This window comes from Lampetra fluviatilis, unplaced genomic scaffold (assembly GCF_964198595.1).
Source record: "Lampetra fluviatilis unplaced genomic scaffold, kcLamFluv1.1 SCAFFOLD_1076, whole genome shotgun sequence".
Taxonomy (NCBI): Eukaryota; Metazoa; Chordata; class Hyperoartia; order Petromyzontiformes; family Petromyzontidae; genus Lampetra; species Lampetra fluviatilis.
This window is the reverse complement of record NW_027620969.1, coordinates 15,001-32,379: the sequence shown is the minus strand read 5'-3', so window position 1 is coordinate 32,379 and position 17,379 is coordinate 15,001. Positions and strand designations below refer to the sequence as shown.

General features: G+C 53.2%; 1 long non-coding RNA gene across 1 annotated transcript in view; it reads left to right on the top strand.

Annotated features, from left to right (window-relative positions):
- The first annotated feature begins 1,108 nt into the window (after nucleotides 1–1,108).
- LOC144954603 (uncharacterized) overlaps nucleotides 1,109–17,379 on the top strand; it is a 23,425-nt gene continuing 7,154 nt past the window's right edge. Inside the window, exons 1-7 of the long non-coding RNA XR_013641286.1 lie at nucleotides 1,109–1,179; nucleotides 6,620–7,064; nucleotides 9,816–9,897; nucleotides 10,832–10,985; nucleotides 11,936–12,009; nucleotides 15,449–15,544; nucleotides 16,268–16,390. This is a non-coding gene — a long non-coding RNA (uncharacterized LOC144954603). The remainder of the gene's footprint in view (nucleotides 1,180–6,619; nucleotides 7,065–9,815; nucleotides 9,898–10,831; nucleotides 10,986–11,935; nucleotides 12,010–15,448; nucleotides 15,545–16,267; nucleotides 16,391–17,379) is intronic.

The following is a 17,379-nucleotide window of genomic DNA, read 5'->3' as shown; positions in this document are numbered from 1 at the left end:
AATAGCTGCTCATTCAGAAGAGGAGTTGGAGACGCTGCTGCTGAGACTGGAGCGTGCCACTAAGAGGTGGGGCCTTACCATCAGCCCCACCAAAACTAAGCACCTGCCTGGGTATTTTGTACCATCGGGCACTCCGCCCCCACAACTCCCAATCGGTGATGGGGCAGTTGTGGAGAGAGTGGAGAGTTTCCCATACCTGGGCAGTGTGCTCATGACCGGCTCCAGTTTATCAGCAGAGGTCTCACTCCGAATCAGTCGAGCGGCAATATCTTTTCATCGGTTGCGTAACGCTGTGTGGAAGCTACCTGGTCTGTCGCTCCGCACGAAGCTTCAGGTCTTCTCGGCCACGGTCATTCCCTCCCTTCTCTATGCTTGCGAAACGTGGACCCCCCTAGTGGAGCATCTTCGCCGGTTGGAAACATTTAGGCTGGCCTGCCTACGATCCATCCTGGGTTTAACCAGGCTGGATTGTGTGAGGAGCTCACAAGTCCTTGAAAGATCTGGGCAAAGTCCCATCAGTGAGCTCCTCCGGCAGGCAAGGCTGCGTTGGCTGGGTCATGTAGCCCGCATGCCCAGCCACCGCATGCCTAAACAGCTTTTGTTCAGCCGGATCGAGGGGGCTAAACGGGCGCGGCACGGGCTAGAGAAGAGATGGAGTGATGTGGTACAGGAGGACGTGGAGCTGAGTGGACTTGCCGATGACTGGTACCAGCGGTGTCAAGATCGGCCTCAGTGGAGGAGGCTCGTGAAGGACGCTACTGGGCAGTTGGAGGCAGTCGCCCTCCAACAACAACGGAGGGCGGAGGAGCGACGCTCACAACAACGAGCGGAGCGCCGGGTGGCTAAAGCACAGCAAGTTGGCACAGTAGGGGGCACAGGTGGTGCATCAGCCAGTCATCTCGGTCATCTCGGTCAGTCGACCCGTGGCACCTGGGTCTGCCCCGTGACCTCCTGCCAGCGGGCGTTCGACACTTCACGTGGCCTCAAGGTGCACATGGCCTGGCACAAGCGTCGTGGTGACGTCACCGCCACTTAGTGGCGAATGGCGGTTGTTGTGTCTGTGTGTGTCTGTGTGGGTCTGTGTGTGTCTGTGTGTGTCTGTGTGTGTCTCCAGGAAACTTCTCCAGGCAACTTGGCAATGGAAATCATCAAATCTCCCAACGACCCAAAACTCTACCGGTGAGGCGTGGTGGGGGAGGTGATCTGAAAACGACTCAACAACTAACCAGTTCTCACGACCACGAACTACCACGAACTAGTACTAACTGCCACGAACTAGTATTGCTAACTAGTACCAATAATTAGTACTAACCACCACTAGCCACTACTACTACTAACTACTACTAACTATTACTTCATATATGTGTGTGTGTGTCAGGAGATTGAATCTTCTGCCCTCGGGGCTCCTCCAGAAACAACGAAAAGCCAATCTTAATTTAGGAGCTTTCGTGACTGCAGGAATTATTCTTTGGTTCTTTTCGGTTAAGTCACGTCTAAAAATAAAATAATAAATTAAAATAACATATTACGACGTTTCGATTGCCACACAAGCAATCATCATCAGGTATAAAAGAAATAGCAACAAAAATCTAACTAGAAAACTATAGACAGACATACAAGCAGACAGACATCACAACGGCACACAGCAAGAGGACACACATCGGCACAAAGAGAGGGGTCGTTTCTGTGACGGTCCCTTAAATATAGAGAGGGGGGGCGGGGATGGAGAGAGGGAGGGGGCAGAGAGAATTAGCATATCAATGAGTGGACGGCCACGTACTACTGTACTACTGTTGCAAGTAAGATGACAATGTGGAAGGGGCCCCCTCCCTCTCCTAATTTTCAATTTTGCGTGCCCCTTCCACATTGTCATCTTACTTGCAACAGTAGTACAGTAGTACGTGGCCGTCCACTCATTGATATGCTAATTCTCTCTGCCCCCTCCCTCTCTCCATCCCCGCCCCCCCTCTCTATATTTAAGGGACCGTCACAGAAACGACCCCTCTCTTTGTGCCGATGTGTGTCCTCTTGCTGTGTGCCGTTGTGATGTCTGTCTGCTTGTATGTCTGTCTATAGTTTTCTAGTTAGATTTTTGTTGCTATTTCTTTTATACCTGATGATGATTGCTTGTGTGGCAATCGAAACGTCGTAATATGTTATTTTAATTTATTATTTTATTTTTAGACGTGACTTAACCGAAAAGAACCAAAGAACGAAAAGCCACTTCGTGTGGCCACGTGAAATGTTCGAACGCTCACTGTGGAGGAGGAGAGGCTGCCACTCCTCTGTTGGGAGCTGGACCGGTACCGCCTGGATCTCTGTGGCATTCAGGAGGTCCGGTGGACAGGTTTTGGTGTCTGTGTCTATGGAGGAGAGGCTGCCACTCCTCTGTCGGGAGCTGGACCGGTACCGCCTGGATCTCTGTGGCATTCAGGAGGTCCGGTGGACTGGTTTTGGTGTCTGTGTCTATGGAGGAGAGGCTGCCACTCCTCTGTCGGGAGCTGGACCGGTACCGCCTGGATCTCTGCGGTATTCAGGAGGTCCAGTGGACCGGTTCTGGTGTCTGTGTCTATGGAGGAGAGGCTGCCACTCCTCTGTCGGGAGCTGGACCGGTACCGCCTGGATCTCTGTGGCATTCAGGAGGTCCGGTGGACTGGTTTTGGTGTCTGTGTCTATGGAGGAGAGGCTGCCACTCCTCTGTCGGGAGCTGGACCGGTACCGCCTGGATCTCTGTGGCATTCAGGAGGTCCGGTGGACAGGTTTTGGTGTCTGTGTCTATGGAGGAGAGGCTGCCACTCCTCTGTCGGGAGCTGGACCGGTACCGCCTGGATCTCTGTGGCATTCAGGAGGTCCGGTGGACTGGTTTTGGTGTCTGTGTCTATGGAGGAGAGGCTGTCATTCATCTGTCGGGAGCTGGACCGGTACCGCCTGGGTCTCTGCGGCATTCAGGAGGTCCGGTGGACCGGCTCTGGCTCCTGCCACCATGAGGGGTGGACAGTCCTCTACTCGGGGCAGGAAACTGCCAAACAACAGGGTGTGGCTCTTCTTCCGAACAAAAGAATGAAGGGGGTGTGGGAGCGTGGCGGTGAGGTGTGGGAAGCTGTAAGCCCCAGGCTACTTTGGGCTCGCCTTCCCATCAACCGGAGGCGAGGAGTGGTGGTCGTGGTTACTGATGCCCCCACCGAAGATGAACATCCGTGGAGGGATGCAGGCAAGGCCGATGAGTCAGATGCCTTCTATGACCTCCCGTCACAGGTGCTGGCTAAAGTGGCCACTCGGGACAGAGTCATCTTGTTGGGTGACTTCAATGCCCGAGTTGGTCATGATGCTGGCACCTGGTCTGGAGTGATTGGAAGGCATGGGCCAGATCAGCTCAATAATAACGGTAGGAGGCTGCTATATTTTTGTGCAGCCCATGGGCTTGTAACTACCAACACGCTCTTCCGGCATCGGCGCATCCACACAACATCATGGATGCATGCCGGGTCCAAGCAAGAACATCTGCTGGACTACATAGTGACGGACCAGCGGATGCGAGCCCATGTCCTTGACACCAGGACCTACCGTGGAGCTGATCTGCCCACTGACCATCGACTAGTCATCTGAAAGATGCGCCTGCCATTCTTCCACTCCGGTGGTGGGTGTACACCCAGGACCCCATTCAAACCAAAAGTGGCCTGGTCTCAGCTAGCTGATGAAAGTTGCAAGCGAGAATTTCATCATCGCTTGCGGCTGGGGTTGGCATCGTCCCCCACTCCTCCTGATGTCGAGGGTAAATGGGCGAGATGGTTTAGGACTGTGGCTCATGCAGCTGCAATGGCTGCTTTGGGTACGCGGTCCAGACCTCCCCAGATACCCTGGCTGACAGAGGAGGTGTTCAGGATGGTTGAGAAAAAGCGACAGGCCCACTCTCATCGGCTACAGCATCCCACGTCAGAGAATGAGGAGGCTTTTACCGCAGCCTTCGCTCGGAGGTTCGGAGAGCCGTGAGGCGCCGCAAGGAAGGGTGGTGGTCGCGGGTTGCTGAGGAGATGGAGTCTGCCTCAGTGGCCCGCGATCACAAATCGCTATTAAACTCCATGAAAAAATTAACCTGCAGCGCCACACCTATTACCGTCATTAGGGGAAAGAACGGTGATCCAATCTCCGACCCCCAGGAACAGGTTCGCAGATTTGCTGAGCATTTCTGTGAGGTCCTGGGGGAGGGAACATCTCTCAGCCAGGAAAACATCGTGGCACAAGGTGGGGATGACCCTGCTGAGGCTGCCGTGCCTCAAATATTGGAGGAGGATGTCACCCCCTGTGAGTGGCTGGCTGAGGTGCCATCTGTTGAGGAAGTACTGAGGGCGATCCGGAGTCTGAGACCAGGAAAGGCACCGGGCAGAGATGATCTCCCAAGTGAAATGCTCAGGGAGGGTGGCGTTTGTGCACAGACTGCCCTACATGACATCATAACAACAGTCTGGACCACTGGACGGGTTCCGCAGGACTGGAAGGATGCCCTGGTGTTCCCCCTCTTTAAGAAGGGGGACCGTACCGACTGTAACAACTACAGGGGCATCTCACTCCTCAGTGTGCCGGGTAAGGTCCTGGCAAGGATTATTCAACATCGCCTTGCTAGGCACGCTGAGGAGAGGCTTGCGGAGCCCCAATGCGGTTTCAGGAAAGGGCGGTCCTGCACAGATGCCATATTTTCTGTCGGTCTGCTCCAGCAGAGGTGTAGGGAATTCCAAAAAGACCTACATCTCTGCTTTATTGACCTGGTCAAGGCCTATGATACCATCAGTAGGACTGGGCTCTGGGTTGTTCTTCGTGCTTTCGGAGTCCCTGACCCTCTGCTCACGATCATTAAGGACCTTCATGATGGTGAGCGGGCCCGGGTAAAACTACGTGGCCGGGAGTCGGAGCCTTTCCCTGTACACCTTGGGGTGCGACAGGGATTGTGTGTCTCTGTGTGTGTGTCACTGTGTGTGTGTGTGTGTCACTGTGTGTGTCACTGTGTGTGTCACTGTGTGTGTGTGTCACTGTGTGTGTGTGTGTCACTGTGTGTGTGTGTGTCACTTTGTGTGTCACTGTGTGTGTGTGTGTTACTGTATGTGTCACTGTGTGTGTGTCACTGTGTGTGTCACTGTGTGTGTCACTGTGTGTGTCACTGTGTGTGTGTCACTGTGTGTGTCACTGTGTGTGTGTGTCACTGTGTGTGTCTCTGTGTGTGTGTCACTGTGTGTGTCACTGTGTGTGTGTCACTGTGTGTGTGTGTCACTGTGTGTGTGTGTCTCTGTGTGTGTCACTGTGTGTGTCACTGTGTGTGTGTCACTGTGTGTGTGTGTCTCTGTGTGTGTCACTGTGTGTCACTGTGTGTCACTGTGTGTGTACTGTGTGTGTGTGTCACTGTGTGTCTCTGTGTGTGTCACTGTGTGTCACTGTGTGTGTCTCTGTGTGTGTCTCTGTGTCACTGTGTGTGACTGTGTGTGTCTCTGTGTGTGTCACTGTGTCACTGTGTGTGTCACTGTGTGTGTGTCTCTGTGTGTGTCACTGTGTCACTGTGTGTGTCACTGTGTGTGTGTCTCTGTGTGTGTCACTGTGTGTCACTGTGTGTGTCTCTGTGTGTGTCACTGTGTCACTGTGTGTGTGACTGTGTGTGTGTCTCTGTGTGTGTCACTGTGTCACTGTGTGTGTGTCTCTGTGTGTGTCTCTGTGTCACTGTGTGTGACTGTGTGTGTGTCTCTGTGTGTGTCACTGTGTCACTGTGTGTGTGTCTGTGTGTGTGTCTGTGTGTGTGTCTCTGTGTGTGTCACTGTGTGTGTCTCTGTGTGTGTGTCTGTGTGTGTGTCACTGTGTGTCTCTGTGTGTGTCTGTGTGTGTGTCTCTGTGTGTGTCTGTGTGTGTGTCACTGTGTGTGTCTCTGTGTGTGTCTCTGTGTGTGTCTGTGTGTGTGTCTCTGTGTGTGTCTGTGTGTGTCACTGTGTGTGTCTCTGTGTGTGTCACTGTGTGTGTCTCTGTGTGTGTCTGTGTGTGTGTCACTGTGTGTCTCTGTGTGTGTCTGTGTGTGTGTGTGTCACTGTGTGTCTCTGTGTGTGTCTCTGTGTGTGTCACTGTGTGTCTCTGTGTGTGTCTCTGTGTGTTTCACTGTGTGTCTCTGTGTGTGTCTCTGTGTGTGTGTGTGTCACTGTGTGTCTCTGTGTGTGTCTGTGTGTGTGTCACTGTGTGTCTCTGTGTGTGTCTCTGTGTGTGTGTGTGTGTCACTGTGTGTCTCTGTGTGTGTCTGTGTGTGTGTGTGTCTCTGTGTGTGTGTCTCTGTGTGTGTCTCTGTGTGTGTCACTGTGTGTCTCTGTGTGTGTCTCTGTGTGTGTGTGTGTGTCTGTGTGTGTGTCTCTGTGTGTGTCTGTGTGTGTGTGTGTCTGTGTGTGTCTCTGTGTGTGTGTGTGTGTCACTGTGTGTCTCTGTGTGTGTCTGTGTGTGTGTGTGTCTCTGTGTGTGTGTCTGTGTGTGTGTGTGTCACTGTGTGTCTCTGTGTGTGTCTGTGTGTGTGTGTGTCTCTGTGTGTGTGTCTGTGTGTGTGTGTGTGTCACTGTGTGTCTCTGTGTGTGTCTCTGTGTGTCACCGTGTGTGTCTCTAGGGTGGTGACTCTCACCAACGGCCTGCGAGCTTTGCTGGTGAGCGACGTCTCCCGCTGTGACGTCCACCCCCAGCTCGACCCTTCGACCACATCACAACATCACCACCATCACCACCATCACCACGCTGATGGTGATGGTGGTGGTGATGGTGATGGCGGTGATGAAGATGGCGGTGATGAAGATGAGTGGACAGACATTGATGATGATGACGATGATAGTGATGGCGATAGCGATGGTGATACCGGCGAAGAAGATGATGATGATGATGATGGTGATGGAGATGATGGCGATGATGGCGATGATGGCGATGATGGCGATGATGGCGATGATGGCGGTGATGGCGGTGATGGCGGTGATGGCGGTGATGGCGATGATGGCGATGATGGCGATGATGGCGGTGATGGTCCTAAGAGGCGAAAGAAATCATTCCATTCGGAGAAGTTGGTAAGGGAAAGTTTTGACTTCTCGCGGATTTCCCCGTGTCTCTCTCTCTCCCCGTGTCTCTCTCTCTCACCCCGTGTGTCTCTCTCACCCCGTGTGTCTCTCTCTCCGTGTCTCTCTCTCCCCGTGTCTCTCTCCCCGTGTCTCACCGTGTCTCCCTGTGTCTCTCTTTTTCTCCGTGTCTCTCTCCCCGTGTCTCACCGTGTCTCCCCGTGTCTCCCCGTGTCTCTCTTTTTCTCCGTGTCTCTCTCCCCGTGTCTCACCGTGTCTCCCCGTGTCTCCCCGTGTCTCCCCGTGTCTCCCCATGTCTCTCTCCCCGTGTCTCTCTCTCCCCGTGTCTCTCTCTCCGTGTCTCTCCCCGTGTCTCTCCCCGTGTCTCTCTCCCCGTGTCTCTCTCTCTCACCCCGTGTGTCTCTCTCTCTCCGTGTCTCTCTCCCTGTGTCTCTCTCCCCGTGTCTCTCTCCCCGTGTCTCACCGTGTCTCCCCGTGTCTCTCTTTTTCTCCGTGTCTCTCTCCCCGTGTCTCACCATGTCTCCCCGTGTCTCACCGTGTCTCCCCGTGTCTCTCTTTCTCCCCGTGTCTCTCTCTCTCTGTCCGTGTCTCTCTCCCCGTGTCTCACCGTGACTCCCCGTGTCTCTCTTTTTCTCCGTGTCTCTTTCCCCGTGTCTCACCGTGTCTCCCCGTGTCTCTCTCTCTCCCCGTGTCTCTCTCCCCGTGTCTCCCCGTGTCTCTCTCTCCCCGTGTCTCTCTCCCCGTGTCTCCCCGTGTCTCTCTCTCTCCCCGTGTCTCTCTCTCTCTCCCCGTGTCTCTCTCCCCGTGTCTCTCTCCCCGTGTCTCCCCGTGTCTCTCTCTCTCCCCGTGTCTCTCTCTCTCCCCGTGTCTCTCTCCCCGTGTCTCTCTCCCCGTGTCTCCCCGTGTCTCTCTCTCTCCCCGTGTCTCTCTCTCTCCCCGTGTCTCCCCGTGTCTCACCGTGTCTCCCCGTGTCTCTCTCTCTCTCCGTGTCTCTCTCCCCGTGTCTCCCCGTGTCTCTCTCTCCCCGTGTCTCTCTCTCTCCCCGTGTCTCTCTCTCTCCCCGTGTCTCTCTCCCCGTGTCTCCCCGTGTCTCTCTCTCTCCTCGTGTCTCTCTCTCTCCTCGTGTCTCTCTCTCTCCCCGTGTCTCTCTCCCCGTGTCTCCCCGTGTCTCTCTCTCTCCTCGTGTCTCTCTCTCTCCTCGTGTCTCTCTATCTCCCCGTGTCTCTCTCCCCGTGTCTCCCCGTGTCTCTCTCTCCTCGTGTCTCTCTCTCTCCTCGTGTCTCTCTCTCTCTCCGTGTCTCTCTCCCCGTGTCTCACCGTGTCTCCCCGTGTCTCTCTCTCTCCGTGTCTCTCTCCCCGTGTCTCTCTCTCTCCCCGTGTCTCTCTCTCTCCCCGTGTCTCTCTCCCCGTGTCTCTCTCCTCGTGTCTCTCTCTCTCCCCGTGTCTCTCTCTCTCCCCGTGTCTCTCTCCCCGTGTCTCTCTCTCTCCCCGTGTCTCTCTCCCCGTGTCTCTCTCCCCGTGTCTCTCTCCTCGTGTCTCTCTCTCTCCCCGTGTCTCTCTCTCCCCGTGTCTCTCTCCTCGTGTCTCTCTCTCTCCCCGTGTCTCTCTCTCTCCCCGTGTCTCTCTCCCCGTGTCTCTCTCCTCGTGTCTCTCTCTCTCCCCGTGTCTCTCTCTCTCCCCGTGTCTCTCTCTCTCCCCGTGTCTCTCTTTCCCCGTGTCTCCCCGTGTCTCTCTCTCCGTGTCTCTCTCCCCGTGTCTCTCTCCCCGTGTCTCTCTCCCCGTGTCTCTCTCTCTCCCCGTGTCTCTCTCTCCGTGTCTCTCTCCCCGTGTCTCCCCGTGTCTCTCTCTCCCCGTGTCTCCCCGTGTCTCTCTCTCTCCCCGTGTCTCTCTCTCTCCCCGTGTCTCTCTCCCCGTGTCTCTCTCCCCGTGTCTCTCTCTCTCCCCGTGTCTCTCTCTCTCTCCCCGTGTCTCTTTCCCCGTGTCTCTCTCCCCGTGTCTCTCTCCCCGTGTCTCTCTCCCCGTGTCTCTCTCTCTCCCCGTGTCTCTCTCCCAGTGTCTCTCTCTCTCCCCGTGTCTCTCTCCCAGTGTCTCTCTCTCTCCCCGTGTCTCTCTCCCCGTGTCTCTCCGTGTCTCTCTCTCTCTCCCCGTGTCTCTCTCCCCGTGTCTCTCTCCCCGTGTCTCTCTCTCTCCCCGTGTCTCTCTCCCCGTGTCTCTCTCCCCGTGTCTCTCTCCCCGTGTCTCTCTCCCCGTGTCTCTCTCTCTCCCCGTGTCTCTCTCTCTCCTCGTGTCTCTCTCTCTCACCGTGTCTCTCTCCCCGTGTCTCTCTCCCCGTGTCTCTCTCTCTCCCCGTGTCTCTCTCCCCGTGTCTCTCTCTCTCCCCGTGTCTCTCTCCCCGTGTCTCTCTCCCCGTGTCTCTCTCTCTCCCCGTGTCTCTCTCCCCGTGTCTCTCTCCCCGTGTCTCTCTCCCCGTGTCTCTCTCCCCGTGTCTCTCTCTCTCCCCGTGTCTCTCTCTCTCCTCGTGTCTCTCTCTCTCACCGTGTCTCTCTCCCCGTGTCTCTCTCCCCGTGTCTCTCTCCCCGTGTCTCTCTCCCCGTGTCTCTCTCTCTCTCCCCGTGTCTCTCTCCCAGTGTTTTCCTGTTCGTGTTTTTGTTTTTTGGTTGTTGCGGTTGCACCCGATTCAAGAGCCGAATGGTTCACCGGGCTCTACACCAAATACATGAACTTTGAACTTTGTGGCTGCAGGGTGCAGCTGCTCTCTGTGTGCAAGTTGGCAGCTTCAGTGATCCAGAAAATATTCCAGGACTTGCTCACTTCCTAGAACACAGTGAGCCACTCACTCACCCACTCAGTCACTCACCCACTCACTCACTCAGCCACTCACTCAGCCACTCACCCACTCAGTCAGTCACACACTCAGCCACTCACTCACTCAGCCACTCACTCAGCCACTCACTCAGCCACTCACCCACTCACTCACCCAGCCACTCACACACTCACTCAGCCACTCACCCAGCCACTCACACACTCACCCACTCACTCACTCAGCCACTCACCCACTCAGTCAGTCACACACTCAGTCACTCACACACTCAGCCACCCACACACTCAGTCACTCACTCACTCACTCACTCAGCCACTCACTCAGCCACTCACTCACCCACTCACTCACTGACTCAGCCACTCACTCAGCCACTCACACACTCACTCACTCACTCACCCAGCCACTCACACACTCAGTCACCCACTCACTCACCCACTCACTCACTCAGCCACTCACTCAGCCACTCACCCACTCACTCACTCACCCAGCCTCTCACACACTCAGTCACTCACACACTCAGTCACTCACCCACTCAGTCACTCACCCACTCACCCACTCACTCACTCACCCACTCACTCACTGACTCACCCAGCCACTCACACACTCAGTCAGTCACACACTCAGTCACTCACACACTCAGCCACTCACTCACTCAGCCACTCACTCAGCCACTCACCCACTCACTCACTCACTCACCCAGCCACTCACACACTCAGTCACTCACACACTCACCCACTCACTCACTCAGCCACTCACTCACCCACTCACCCACCCACTCACCCACTCACCCACTCACTCACCCACCCACCCCCCCACCCCCCCCCCCCTCCCCCACCCACTCACCCACTCACCCACTCACCCACTCACCCACTCACCCACCCACTCACCACTCACTCACCCACTCACTCACCCACCCACCCCCCCCACCCCCACCCAGTGGTGTTCATGGGCAGTGCGCTCTACCCAAGCGAGAACTCTCTGGATGACTTTCTCCGTCGCCACGGGGGGAGTGACAACGCCAGCACCGACTGTGAGTCCACCACTTTCACCCTCGACGTACAGGGCGACTTCCTGCAGCCAGCGTTGAACAGGTGGGTGAGTGGGTGGGTGAGTGGGTGGGTGAGTGGGTGGGTGGGTGGGTGGGTGGGTGGGTGGGTGGGTGAGTGGGTGAGTGAGTGGGTGGGTGGGTGGGTGAGTGGGTGAGTGAGTGGGTGGGTGGGTGGGTGGGTGGGTGAGTGGGTGGGTGAGTGGGTGGGTGGGTGGGTGGGTGAGTGGGTGGGTGGGTGGGTGGGTGAGTTGGTGAGTGAGTGAGTGAGTGGGTGGGTGGGTGGGTGAGTGGGTGAGTGAGTGGGTGGGTGGGTGGGTGGGTGGGTGGGTGGGTGGGTGGGTGAGTGAGTGGGTGGGTGGGTGGGTGAGTGGGTGAGTGAGTGGGTGGGTGGGTGGGTGGGTGGGTGAGTGGGTGAGTGAGTGGGTGGGTGGGTGGGTGAGTGGGTGAGTGAGTGGGTGGGTGGGTGGGTGAGTGGGTGGGTGAGTGGGTGGGTGGGTGGGTGGGTGGGTGGGTGGGTGGGTGGGTGGGTGGGTGGGTGGGTGGGTGAGTTGGTGAGTGAGTGAGTGGGTGGGTGGGTGAGTGGGTGAGTGGGTGGGTGGGTGGGTGGGTGAGTGGGTGGGTGGGTGGGTGGGTGGGTGGGTGGGTGGGTGAGTGGGTGGGTGGGTGGGTGGGTGGGTGGGTGGGTGGGTGAGTGGGTGAGTGGGTGGGTGGGTGGGTGGGTGGGTGGGTGGGTGAGTGGGTGGGTGGGTGGGTGGGTGGGTGGGTGGGTGAGTGGGTGAGTGAGTGGGTGGGTGGGTGGGTGAGTGGGTGAGTGAGTGGGTGGGTGGGTGGGTGGGTGAGTGGGTGGGTGAGTGGGTGGGTGGGTGGGTGGGTGGGTGGGTGAGTGGGTGGGTGGGTGGGTGGGTGGGTGGGTGGGTGAGTTGGTGAGTGAGTGAGTGGGTGGGTGAATGGGTGATGCTGCTGATTCTGATGATGCTGATGATGATTTTGTAGATGGGCTCAATTTTTTATATCTCCGCTCATGAAGAGAGAGAGTATGGCGAGAGAAGTGCAGGCTGTGGATAGTGGTAACATCATCAACATCATCAACATCAACAACATCAACATCATCAACATCATCAACAACATCAACATCATCAACAACATCAACAACATCAACAACATCAACATCATCAACATCATCAACAACATCAACAACATCAACAACATCAACATCATCAACATCATCAACAACATCAACATCATCAACATCATCAACATCATCAACATCATCAACAACATCAACAACATCAACAACATCAACATCAACATCATCAACATCATCAACAACATCAACAACATCAACAACATCAACATCATCAACATCATCAACAACATCAACATCATCAACATCAACATCATCAACAACATCAACATCATCATCAACATCAACATCATCAACATCATCAACAACATCAACATCATCAACATCATCAACATCATCAACATCATCAACATCATCAACAACATCAACAACATCAACATCATCAACATCATCAACATCAACAACATCAACATCATCAACATCATCAACATCATCAACAACATCAACAACATCAACAACATCAACAACATCAACATCATCAACATCATCAACATCAACAACATCAACATCATCAACATCATCAACATCATCAACATCATCAACATCATCAACAACATCAACAACATCAACAACATCAACATCATCAACATCATCAACATCAACAACATCAACAACATCAACATCATCAACATCATCAACATCATCAACATCATCAACAACATCAACAACATCAACAACATCAACATCATCAACATCATCAACAACATCAACATCATCAACATCAACATCATCAACATCATCAACATCATCAACAACATCAACATCATCAACATCATCAACAACATCAACAACATCAACAACATCAACAACATCATCAACATCAACATCATCAACATCATCAACATCATCAACAACATCAACAACATCAACAACATCAACATCATCAACAACATCAACAACATCAACATCATCAACATCATCAACAACATCAACAACATCAACAACATCAACAACATCATCAACATCAACATCATCAACATCATCAACATCATCAACAACATCAACAACATCAACAACATCAACAACATCAACATCATCAACAACATCAACAACATCAACATCATCAACAACATCAACAACATCAACAACATCAACATCATCAACATCATCAACATCATCAACATCATCAACATCATCATCAACATCAACATCATCAACAACATCAACAACATCAACATCATCAACAACATCAACATCATCAACAACATCAACAACATCATCAACAACATCAACATCATCAACATCATCAACATCATCAACAACATCAACAACATCATCAACAACATCAACATCATCAACATCATCAACAACATCAACAACATCATCAACAACATCAACATCATCAACATCATCAACATCATCAACATCATCAACATCATCAACAACATCAACATCATCAACATCATCATCAACAACATCAACATCATCAACAACATCAACATCATCAACATCATCAACATCAACAACATCAACATCATCAACAACATCAACATCATCAACATCATCATCAACAACATCATCAACAACATCAACAACATCAACATCATCAACAACATCAACAACATCAACATCATCAACATCATCAACAACATCAACAACATCAACAACATCATCAACATCATCATCAACATCATCAACATCATCAACATCATCAACATCATCAACATCATCAACATCATCAACAACAACATCATCAACAACATCAACATCATCATCAACATCAACATCATCAACATCATCAACAACATCAACATCATCAACATCATCAACATCAACAACATCAACATCATCAACATCATCAACAACATCAACATCATCAACAACATCAACAACATCAACATCATCAACATCATCAACAACATCAACAACATCAACATCATCAACAACATCAACAACATCAACAACATCATCAACATCAACATCATCAACATCATCAACATCATCAACAACATCAACATCATCAACATCATCAACAACATCAACATCATCAACAACATCAACATCATCAACATCATCAACATCAACATCATCAACATCATCAACATCATCAACAACAACAACATCAACATCATCAACATCATCAACATCAACAACATCATCAACATCAACATCATCAACAACATCAACATCATCATCAACATCAACATCATCAACATCAACATCATCAACAACATCAACATCATCATCAACATCAACATCATCAACATCAACAACATCAACATCAACAACATCAACATCATCAACATCAACATCATCAACATCAACATCATCAACAACATCAACATCATCATCAACATCAACATCATCAACATCATCAACATCAACAACAACAACATCAACATCAACAACATCATCAACATCATCATCAACAACATCAACAACATCAACAACAACAACAACATCATCAACAACAACAACATCAACATCAACAACATCAACATCAACAACATCATCATCATCATCATCATCCACATCATCAACATCATCAACAACATCAACATCAACAACATCATCATCATCATCATCCACATCATCAACAACATCAACATCAACAACATCATCATCCACATCATCAACATCATCAACAACATCAACATCAACATCATCATCAAAACCATCAACATCATCATCGACATCATCATTATCAACATCATCATCAACATCATCATTATCATCAACATTACCGTCAAATGTTTGTCTGTGTGTGTGTGTGTCTGTGTGTGTGTCTGTGTGTGTGTCTGTGTGTGTGTGTGTGTGTCTGTGTGTGTGTGTGTGTGTCTGTGTGTGTGTCTGTGTGTGTGTGTGTCTGTGTGTGTGTGTGTGTCTGTGTGTGTGTGTGTCTGTGTGTGTGTGTGTCTGTGTGTGTGTGTGTGTGTGTCTGTGTGTGTGTGTCTGTGTGTGTGTCTGTGTATGTGTGTGTGTGTCTGTGTGTGTGTCTGTGTGTGTGTCTGTGTGTGTGTCTGTGTGTGTGTCTGTGTGTGTGTGTCTGTGTGTGTGTGTGTGTGTCTGTGTGTGTGTCTGTGTGTGTGTCTGTGTGTGTGTGTCTGTGTGTGTGTCTGTGTGTGTGTGTGTGTCTGTGTGTGTGTGTGTGTCTGTGTGTGTCTGTGTGTGTGTCTGTGTGTGTGTGTCTGTGTGTGTGTGTGTCTGTGTGTGTCTGTGTGTGTGTGTGTCTGTGTGTGTGTGTGTGTCTGTGTGTGTGTCTGTGTGTGTGTGTGTCTGTGTGTGTGTGTGTCTGTGTGTGTGTGTGTGTCTGTGTGTGTGTCTGTGTGTGTCTGTGTGTGTGTCTGTGTGTGTGTGTCTGTGTGTGTGTGTCTGTGTGTCTGTGTCTGTGTGTGTGTCTGTGTGTGTGTGTCTGTGTGCAGAGTTCCACGAAGCGTTGAAGTCGGACTCCCACAGGGTGGAGTCTCTGATGGGGTCTCTGGCCAAGACATCGCATCCCATGGGACAATTCTTTTGGGGTAAGTACTATAGTAGTAGTACTATAGTACTACTACTATAGTAGAAGTACTATAGTAGTGTCTCTCTCCCCGTGTCTCTCTCCCCGTGTCTCTCTCCCCGTGTCTCTCTCCCCGTGTCTCTCTCCCCGTGTCTCTCTCCCCGTGTCTCCCCGTGTCTCTCTCCCACCGTGTCTCTCTCTCCGTGTCTCTCACCGTGTCTCACCGTCTCTCTCACCGTGTCTCTCTCCGTGTCTCTCCCCGTGTCTCTCTCCCCGTGTCTCTCTCCCCGTGTCTCTCTGTGTATCCCCGTGTCTCTCTCCCCGTGTCTCTCTGTGTATCCCCGTGTCTCTCTCCCCGTGTCTCTCTCCCCGTGTCTCTCTCCCCGTGTCTCTCTCTCTCCCCGTGTCTCTCTCTCTCCCCGTGTCTCTCTCCCCGTGTCTCTCTCCCCGTGTCTCTCTCCCCGTGTCTCTCACCCCGTGTCTCTCTCACCCGTGTCTCTCTCCCCGTGTCTCTCCCCCCGTGTCTCTCACCGTGTCTCTCTGTGTATCCCCGTGTCTCTCTCCCCCTGTCTCTCCCTCCGTGTCTCTACGTGTCTCACTCACCCGTGTCTCTCTCCCCGTGTCTCTCTCCCCGTGTCTCTCTCCCCGTGTCTCTCTCCCCGTGTCTCTCTCCCCGTGTCTCTCTCCCCGTGTCTCTCTCCCCGTGTCTCTCTCCCCGTGTCTCTCTCCCCGTGTCTCTGCCCAGGCAACTCTGCGTCTCTGCTCCACTCACCGCAAACTCTTGGCCTGGACGTTCACTCGGCACTCCGCAAGTTCCACCAGAGGCACTACTCAGCCTCCAGGATGACTCTCGCTGTGCAGTCCAGGGGTGAGTGGGTGGGTGAGTGGGTGGGTGAGTGGGTGGGTGGGTGAGTGGGTGGGTGAGTGGGTGGGTGAGTGGGTGAGTGGGTGAGTGGGTGGGTGGGTGGGTGGGTGAGTGGGTGGGTGGGTGAGTGAGTGAGTGAGTGGGTGGGTGGGTGGGTGGGTGGGTGGGTGAGTGGGTGAGTGGGTGGGTGAGTGGGTGAGTGGGTGGGTGGGTGGGTGGGTGAGTGGGTGGGTGGGTGAGTGAGTGAGTGGGTGGGTGGGTGGGTGTGTGGGTGGGTGAGTGGGTGGGTGAGTGGGTGAGTGAGTGAGTGGGTGGGTGGGTGGGTGGGTGGGTGGGTGGGTGAGTGAGTGAGTGGGTGAGTGAGTGGGTGAGTGAGTGGGTGAGTGAGTGAGTGAGTGAGTGGGTGGGTGGGTGAGTGGGTGGGTGGGTGGGTGGGTGGGTGAGTGGGTGGGTGAGTGGGTGGGTGGGTGGGTGAGTGGGTGGGTGAGTGGGTGGGTGAGTGAGTGAGTGGGTGGGTGGGTGGGTGGGTGGGTGAGTGAGTGGTGGGTGAGTGAGTGAGTGGGTGGGTGGGTGAGTGGGTGGGTGAGTGGGTGGGTGAGTGGGTGAGTGGGTGAGTGGGTGGGTGAGTGAGTGGGTGGGTGGGTGAGTGAGTGGGTGGGTGAGTGGGTGAGTGGGTGGGTGGGTGGGTGAGTGGGTGGGTGGGTGGGTGGGTGGGTGAGTGGGTGGGTGGGTGGGTGGGTGGGTGGGTGGGTGGGTGGGTGAGTGAGTGGGTGAGTGAGTGGGTGAGTGAGTGAGTGGGTGAGTGAGTGGGTGAGTGGGTGAGTGAGTGGGTGAGTGAGTGAGTGGGTGGGTGAGTGGGTGAGTGAGTGGGTGAGTGAGTGAGTGGGTGAGTGGGTGAGTGGGTGAGTGAGTGGGTGAGTGAGTGAGTGAGTGGGTGAGTGGGTGAGTGAGTGGGTGAGTGGGTGAGTGAGTGAGTGGGTGAGTGAGTGGGT